General features: G+C 43.4%; 1 protein-coding gene across 4 annotated transcripts in view; it reads left to right on the top strand.

Annotated features, from left to right (window-relative positions):
- The first annotated feature begins 2199 nt into the window (after window positions 1-2199).
- The window catches only part of CHD8 (chromodomain helicase DNA binding protein 8), a 78961-nt gene continuing 72375 nt past the window's right edge, over window positions 2200-8785 (top strand). For all 4 annotated transcript variants that reach the window (XM_066277386.1, XM_066277383.1, XM_066277385.1 and 1 more), the window contains exon 1: window positions 2200-2282. The gene's annotated coding sequence lies outside the window, so the exon portion shown is untranslated. The remainder of the gene's footprint in view (window positions 2283-8785) is intronic.

Raw genomic sequence — 8785 nt, 5'->3', positions numbered from 1 at the left:
AGATCATTGCAGATAGCAGAAATTGTTAGACCAGGCAAATCCTTTCTCTTTTCTATAATGTCTATAACTGAGTCCTTTAATAGCAAGTTTATTTTGTATCAAATAAGTAGAAGGATAATAGGTTCTCATTCTAGAAACTATTAAGATCATATTTGCATATTCATTTACAGACAAACACAATTGTTCTGGTATAACCTAATACCTCAAATTTGAAACAGTGATAGAGGAGAATTTGTCCAACAGATTGTTCAATATACTGAGAAATATATATGGCCAAGTCTTATATCACTTCTGTGATAAAATATTGATTCCTGCCTGACCAGGCAGTTGCACAGTGCATAGACCATTGGACTGGGATGCAGAGGACCCAGGTTCGAAACCCCAAGGTCACTGGCTTGAGCGTGGGCTCATCCAGCTTGAGAGTGAGCTCATCCAGCTTGAGCACGGGCTCACCAGCTTGGGTTCGGGGTTGCTGGCTTGAGCGTGGGATCATAGACATGACCTCATGGTCCCTGGCTTGACCCCAAAGGTCACTGGTTTGAGCCCAAGGAGCCAAGATTGCTGGCTTGACCAAAGGGTCACTCGGTCTGCTTGTAGCCCCCTGGTCAAGGCACATCTGAAAGCAATCAATAAACAATGAAGGTACTGCAATGAAAAATTGATGCTTCTGATCTCTACCTTCCTGTCTGTCCCTCTCCCTGTTTGTCACAAAAAAAATTAAAAAATAAAAATTGATTCTTATGACTCCTTAAGGTCTCTGAGCTCCTACTATGTGTGATCTTGCAAAATGTTATTCCTTGAGAAATTACTTTCAGGATCTGGAAAAGTCCCTTTCACTCCCCAATTAAAAAAACAAACCAAACTTCTTGTAGCAAATAGAGACTAGGAAATGCAGGAAAATCTTTCTCATTGAGCACAAGAGGATTGAAGCCACTAAAAAATTATTTCCTTTCCAATTTAAATGTAGTTATTAGAAAATTACTCTGCAGCCAATTAAAAATTTTTTTGCATTAGTGTTTTTAAGGTCCTTTAACGGCCCTCTTCCTTACATATACTTTCTTTTTTAAGGTTTCTATCATTTGCTCTATCTGTAGTCACAACTAGTTTGGGTTTATTAATAAATATTTAGGCCTTTCTTTTTAAAAATGAAATTCTTCCCTAAATGCTGTTTGTTCATTTTCAACTGACTCCCAGTCCTCTGTATTGTCAGAGTCAACACTGGAAAACTTGCAAGTGAAGCATTAAGGATTAGAAGCATCTAAAGTAAATATGTAATCTATTTTGGTCTTATGCCTGAGGAGTGAGGTGACTATAAAGGATTATCTGAAGAACTTGGAAAACCCACTTTTTTTCTCTTGTTTATTTTGAGAGAGATACAAACAGGAAGGGACAACTGAGAAGTATCAACTTGTAGTTGCTGCACTTTAGTTCATTGATTGCTTTCTCATTTGTGCCTTGATCAAGTAGGGGAGTGGGGGTGGTGGTGCTCCAGTTTAGCCAATGATGTTTTTGCTCAAGCCGTGTCCTCGGTGACCTCGGGGTTTCGAACCTGCGTCCTCAGTGTCCCAATCCAAGGCTCTATATACACTGCACCACCACAGCCTGGTCATGCACCCCCACTGTCTTTTCTAAGAACTCATTTCTGCTTCTCAGATTTAGAAAGATCACTCTTATGAGAGGGGGTGGTGGTTGCTTCTAACCACATTCAGCATTACTCCAGAATGTCTCGCCATCATGACTAAAGGACATTCTGACTACATGTTGGGAGCTGGACCTAAGTAGTCCGACAGAACGCGGAAAAGAGCTTCAATTTCTTTAAGCTCCCTCCTCCCTGTCCTCAAGGCACCAGCCCGATCCAAGATGGCTCCCCAGAAACAGGTAACTAAATGTTGTTTTAGTTTAGAGCGCCCCCGATGGCGAGGGTCAAAAGATATGCCAAGAAGGCTGAACGCCTGTGAACTGAACCTTCAGAAGTGAGCTACCGCCAGATTTTATTTCCAATCAGGCATATCTGTGGCTGCCTACGTATCTTTCTGAGCCTTTTAGGACCTCCCACCCTCGAGAGACTTCCTGGATGGCACTCACACAATCCTGCTGGAAGAGGCCAAGCGTCGGCCCTGCCATTGGTGGGTGGGACTGTAGGTGGGCGGAGCCGAGCGAGAATGGACTACTAGCAAGCTAGATTGAGGCGAGGGCTGGCCGTGCTCCGCCGGAAGGCGCCTTGTTCTCCGAAAGGGTGAGTTGAAACGTTGCCTCGAAAGGAAGCACCGGGACCTGATCAGGTAGGCTTCCCGCTCATGCCCGCTCCTCAGTGCTGGTCCCAGGGTTTTTGCGGAAGCTAAGGCTCTAAGGATTGTTTTCAATAACTCGTTCTCCTCCTCGATCCACCGTCCCCTACCCGTCCACCGGTAGTTAAGGGAGGGATCAGGTGTTGGGTGATGCTCTGGGCTGAACCATTCTCCTTTGTGAGAGGCTGGGGGAGAGGCCGGCTGCCGGGCCGCGGGGCCCGGGCCGCCCCGAGCCGCCCCGAGCCGCGAAGGGATCTGCCCCGCCCGCCGTTGAGTTTTAGGGTTTGTCATTGCATTACTCAGCGTGGTGTAGATATGGAGACAGCTACTTGTCCTCCTTGCCCCTTCAGAAGAGGAAAAACTCCCCGGCTCTGGTTACTCCATACTTTGGACTCAGAAGTGGGAGGATCGGGTTTTTGTTTTTTCTATTTTTGCTTGTGTTTTTGAATTTTAATAATAAAGGTGGGCAGGGACGCATGGGATAAGCGTGTGCAGATTATTATACATTATTGGATGTAATGTCTGTGGGTCTTTGGGAGAGTAGAGCAAGCTTTTGGAGAGTATTTAGAGGTGGTCGGAAAAGAGAAGCTCAAGCCTTGCATACCCTTTGACAGGTCTGCAGAGCGTACTGGTTTTCTGTTGCATTATGTAAACTTTTCACTGGCAGGAGACCCCCCCCCCTCCCCCGCCTCGGAGCGAGAATTTCTTTATTTACCTGTCTCTAGTGTCGCAGGAAATTTCCCTGGCATTGCAGCAGCTGTGCAAATGCAGCAGCAGCTCCTACCTCTTAAGGGGCAGTCCTGAAGTGATTAGGTCTTCAAAGAAGAGGTGTATAGTGGACGTATATAGGTAAATGGATATTTAGTGGACCACTCTTCGATAGCTGAACACAGTGAGCCAAAAGTCAAAGACTTAGTACCCAGTCGTTTTCTTTTCAAGAACGTTCCAAACACAAGCCAGAGGAGCTGCATAATCGATGACTACTACATCCTACCATCACACCAACAGCCACAGATTATTTACTCTTCTGTTGTTCTGAGCTTGTCAGTTCCGTCTTGGATTCACTGACTGGGTTATCCTTACCATCAGGTGAGGGCCCATCTGGTGTGGAGCACTTTAGATACTAGAAGATGAGTTTGTGATGTGAATAATGTCTTCTGTAAGTCAATTAGATAATGTCCTCTGCTGAAGGTTTGGTTTTTTTTTTTGTATTGTCACCAAATATGCTTCAGAACAAATTGGCAACCTCTTAGGGCCAGACATTGCAAGTATTTTGGAATTATCCTGCCCCTTAAAAGAAAAGAAGTTATGATAAAAAAAAAAACAGCATTTTCAGTTTAAGAAGACCAAGGGTGCAAGAGTGGCATGTCAGTAGGTCTGCAAGGCAAGATGAAGGACACTGGCCAAAAACAGGGTAGGTGTGTGTGTGTGTGTGTGTGTGTGTGTGTGAAGAGACAGGCTTGGTGGGAGGTCTAAAACTGAAGTAGCAGAGGAAGAGTGGATTGGGGTAGGGATTTGATGGGTTGATGAATGTATGGGTACTTGCACAATTCACACTTTCACCATGTTTGATCTATTCTGTGCATCTGGCCTTTTGATTTGTCAGTTCCCAAATTGACAAAAGCCACTTAGACATGGATAGAAAATGATAGAAATCTGCTGAGCTGATTGTGAATGACCAGGAAACAGAAATCATCTATGTTCCGGGACAGTTTTCTCTGCAGCACCACTGCTGTTGGGGTGGAAGAATCCTGGCATTGTAGTAACCACCACTGCAGAGTATGGGTTGGTTGTAAAAGGAAAATTTTGACATTTTATATGAAGGGTCAAGTTTCTCTTCCTTTTTTTTTAAATTTTATTTTGATTTCTAGAGAGAGGAAGATGGGGGAGAAGTGGAAAGCATCAACTCTGTAGTAGTTGCTTCCTGTATGTGCCTTGAACAGGCAAGCCCAGGGTTTTGAACCTTCGACCTCAGCATTCCAGGTCGAAGCTTTCTATCCATTGTGCCACCGCAGGTCAGGCAGGGTCAAGTTTCTGATAGGTAAGGTAGGACGGTGACGGGGATCAGTTTTTAAAAGAAACCATTGCACACATCTCCTTTGAAAAGAGTTAGATTTTTTAAAGCAAAATTACCACTTAAGATTAATTTGTGGGTGCCAAGAACAGTGTTTCCTTACTTTAAGAATGACATTTTAGCCTGACCAGGCGATGGCGCAGTGGATAGAGCGTCTGACTGGGATGTGGAGGACCCAGGTTTGAGACCCCGAGGTCTCCAGCTGGAGTGCAGGTTTATCTGGTTTGAGCAAGGCTCACCAGCTCGACCCCAAGGTCGCTGGCTTGAGCAAGGGGTTACTCGGTCCACTGAAGGCCCACGGACAAGGTACATATGAGAAAGCAATCAATGAACAACTAAGGTGTCCCAACGAAAAACTAATGATTGATGCTTCTCATCTCTCTCTGTTCCTGCTTGTCTGTCCCTATCTGTCCCTCTCTCTGACTCTCCCTGTTTCTGCCACACACACAAAAAAAAAAGAATGACATTTGATATTCTCATTGGTTGAAAGACTAACATTTTCTGAGCATTCAGATGGATGCCAAATGCTTTGAAGACACTATTTGTCCACAACCCTGCAAGAGTTAAGCTATCTTCTGAGCTTACATTGAGCCTAATACCTCAGGGATAAACAGAAGACAAATATTTTTCTGGACCTTTCACCCTCACTCCTAGAACTCAGTCCTCGTCTGGACTTGCATTTGAGCAAGTCCCTGATCTGTAGACCTTTGCATGACGTACCCTTATACCACCGTGACCATCCTAGTACTGAAGTTAGTATTTATCTTTAACATTTCATTATTTGATAGGCTATCATTTCATATTTTACTTAATTTAACTTTAGATCTTTTCTTCAATTAATGTTTTATTCTTTTCCTCATAGAGTTGGTGGCCTTCTTTTCATCCTCCCATTATGATTTTATTCACTTTTTTTTATTCGCTAACTTTGTGCCATTTTGCTTCTGTCTTGCTGAGGCCTTTTAAGGAATGTGAAGAAACACTGATGTAGTTCCTTTGGTACCTAGTACCCAAGTGAGAGTTATATTTCTGTGTATACAAAGCTGTTGTGTGAACTGTTTACCGTTGCCTAAAATAAGTTTGTTTAGCCACTTATTACATTCTAAATTTTATCCTAAATAATCTTTCCCTTTTTTAACCTCTCAGTTTTGTCTTATATGTGCACATGTATAAAATTCTAATTTAGCTCTTTTTTTGATGCTTTCTAACTCATTTTGCCTTTAAGATTTTCATTGTATTTATATTGCAAAATAAGTTCACTTCTTTATAGTTACTGGATGGTTTAAATTTCAACTACAAATTATGTTAGTCTCTGAAATTTCTTGTTAAGCTGTTCTGTAGGGTTTTGTTTTTCTTTTTTTTACTATCCTTTCCTTCACCAAGCTCTTGGTCATTTAATGAAATATCTTAACTCTTGCCTTCAGATTTCAGCAGGAGACTTTAAAAAATAAAACAGTTTCTACTCACTAATATATGTTACATAATAATCAAAACCCAGCAAGCATAAACAGTAACTCGGCCAGCGGTCACCATTGCTTTACGTTCACCTTCAGTGGGGTGGATCCAGGACTATGTTCTTTTTTTTTTTTTTTTTTTTTTCTTTTCATTTTTTCATTTTTCTGAAGCTGGAAACGGGGAGAGACAGTCAGACAGACTCCCGCATGCGCCCGACCGGGATCCACCCGGCACGCCCACCAGGGGCGACGCTCTGCCCACCAGGGGGCGATGCTCTGCCCATCCTGGGCGTCGCCATATTGCGACCAGAGCCACTCTAGCGCCTGAGGCAGAGGCCACAGAGCCATCCCCAGTGCCCGGGCCATCTCTGCTCCAATGGAGCCTTGGCTGCGGGAGGGGAAGAGAGAGACAGAGAGGAAAGCGCGGCGGAGGGGTGGAGAAGCAAATGGGCGCTTCTCCTGTGTGCCCTGGCCGGGAATCGAACCCAGGTCCTCCGCACGCTAGGCCGACGCTCTACCGCTGAGCCAACCGGCCAGGGCTGTTCTTAACAGTGTAGGAAACCCAGACAATGCTCTAGCTTCTTCAATGTCAGACTATTAAATATATCCTTATTAGTTTGTTTGCAAAGAGTTCCCAGAACATCAGACTTACTCCTATTCAAATAAAAATACAAAAAAAATTTTCAGAGACAAATGAAGAATTTAAAAAAGTATTTAAGAAAGTACTGGGTTTGTCATTGAAAGAATGAAACATGCCTGGCCCTGGCCAGTTGGCTTAGTGGTGGAGCGTCAGCCTGGTGTGCGGGAGTCTCAGGTTCGATTCCTGGCCAGGGCGCACAGGAGAAGCGCCCATCTGCTTCTCCAACCCTCCTCCTCTCCTTCCTCTCTCTCTCTCTTCCCCTCCCGCAGCCAAGGCTCCATTGAAGCAAAGTTGGCCTGGGCGCTGAGGATGGCTCTGTGGCCTCTGCCTCAAGAGCTAGAATGGCTCTGGTTGCAACGGAGCGACGCCCCAGATGGGCAAAGCGTTGCCCCCTGGTGGGCATGCTGGGTGGATCCCGGTCGGGCACATGCAGGAGTCTGTCTGACTGCCTCCCCGTTTCCAACTTCAGAAAAATACCAAAAAAAAAAGAAAGAAAGAAAGAAAGAAAGAAACATGTCTGATTTTATTTCTTCTGTGCATTTCCAGAGAAATTTATGGTGTATGCCTTCCATTTTATTTGGCATTTTCAGACTTTATTTCATTTTAAACAGGTAATTAAATGACATGGTACTCCAATTACTAGGTAATAATAGGACTGTGCTGCTTTTCTCCCTTATATGTCAGCACATTAAATGTGATAGTTCTAATTCTTTTGGTAATGTCCCAATACACCGGTAATTAGCAATCTATAATAACTCCTTTTTGTTTTGAGAGTTGGTAATTCTCCTAAAACTATGTCTGTACTTTTCTGAGAAAGGAAGTATAGTAACTTAATTCTTAATTTCATCTGAGAGGAAGGATCTCAAGAGCTGCAAAGTTTTTTACATTTCCCAAATTGTCTTTCACTGTCATTATAGCAACCTTTGGAATATCCAAAGGTTTTTGTTTTTTTCTGCCCACTACATATTTTCATTTTTTCTCCACTACATACTTTGGTGGTCCACTACATCTTTGGGAATCATTCCTTTGGGACATGGGTTTTCAGAAGTACATTGTCCTATTAATGATATGGGAATTTCTTTTTGATAAGTTCTAGAAGAAACCAGTGATTTTAGTAGGTAGGCTGCCTATTTAGAGCTCAGATTATAGCAGGATTTTCTAATAGAACATGATTTATCAGATATATGTACATCTGCCTAAAATAAACTGAATGGCTGGGAATATTTTTCTGGATTTTTGAATAGGGTTACCAGGTTGCATGAATACTTAACTTATACTCAGTGGTTCCTTATTCATTGCTTCTACTCAGTACTCAGTCATTCTCTCTTTTGTTTATCTCTTGTCTGTGAAGTAGAGCCTATTAGCCCTTTGTTTATTAACATATTGATTCTCCTTAAAATGTAGTGCTTTTGCCTGTTTTTCAGATGTACCTTCTATTGGGGCAACCTTTTTCATGAGGTATAGGTAATATAGGTATTGATCACTTCCATTCACTGCTCTTCTGAAAGTCATGGCAATCAAAAGTTCATGCTGCCTGGCCTGCGGTGGCGCCATGGATAAAGCGTAGACCTGGAACGCCTAGGTTGCAGGTTCAAATCCCTGGGCTTGCCTGGTCAAGGCACAGATGAGAAGCAACTACTATGAGTAGATGCCCCCTCTTTCTCACTCTCCATTTCTTTTTTTGTGACAGAGACAGAGAGAGGGACAGATAGAGACAGACGGGAAGGGAGAAAGATGAGAAACATCAATTCTTCGTTCCGGTTCCTTAGTTCATTGATTGCTCTCTCATATGTGCCTTGACAGTGGGCCTTCAGCAGACCAAGTAACCCTTTGCTCAAGCCAGCGACCTTGGGCTCAAGCCAGTGGGCCTTGCTCAAACCAGACGAGCCCATGCTCAAGGTGTCGACCTCAGGGTTTCAGACCTGGGTTCTCTGGTCCCAGTCCAACGCTCTATCCACTGCGCTACCGACTGGTCAGGTTCTCCGTCTCTTTCTCACTCACCCCCCCCCCCCCAATCAATAAATAAAATCTAAAAAAAACAAAAAAAAAAAAGAGTTCATGCATCTGGATCTGGGCATATGAACTACCAAGGCTTAGCTGGAGAGTAAGTTCCTATAAGCAAGCATTGTGAAGTAAATAAAGTAGTATGAGATAGAGACTGACATCATTCCTACAAAGATGAAAAATGACTAATTGAAGTACCTGGATATTGCCCTAGACACCAGTGCAGGCTGATGTCTTTTCCATGGTTTTGAGGTTAAAAGGTTGTACTGCTTTCTCAGCACAGTAATGCTAAAGTCCTTTCACCTGGTCCAGCAGCTTTGCTATTTGT

This window comes from Saccopteryx bilineata, chromosome 4, assembly GCF_036850765.1.
Source record: "Saccopteryx bilineata isolate mSacBil1 chromosome 4, mSacBil1_pri_phased_curated, whole genome shotgun sequence".
Taxonomy (NCBI): Eukaryota; Metazoa; Chordata; class Mammalia; order Chiroptera; family Emballonuridae; genus Saccopteryx; species Saccopteryx bilineata.
The sequence above is the reverse complement of the archived record's forward strand: the minus strand, read 5'-3'. Positions and strand labels throughout refer to the sequence as shown.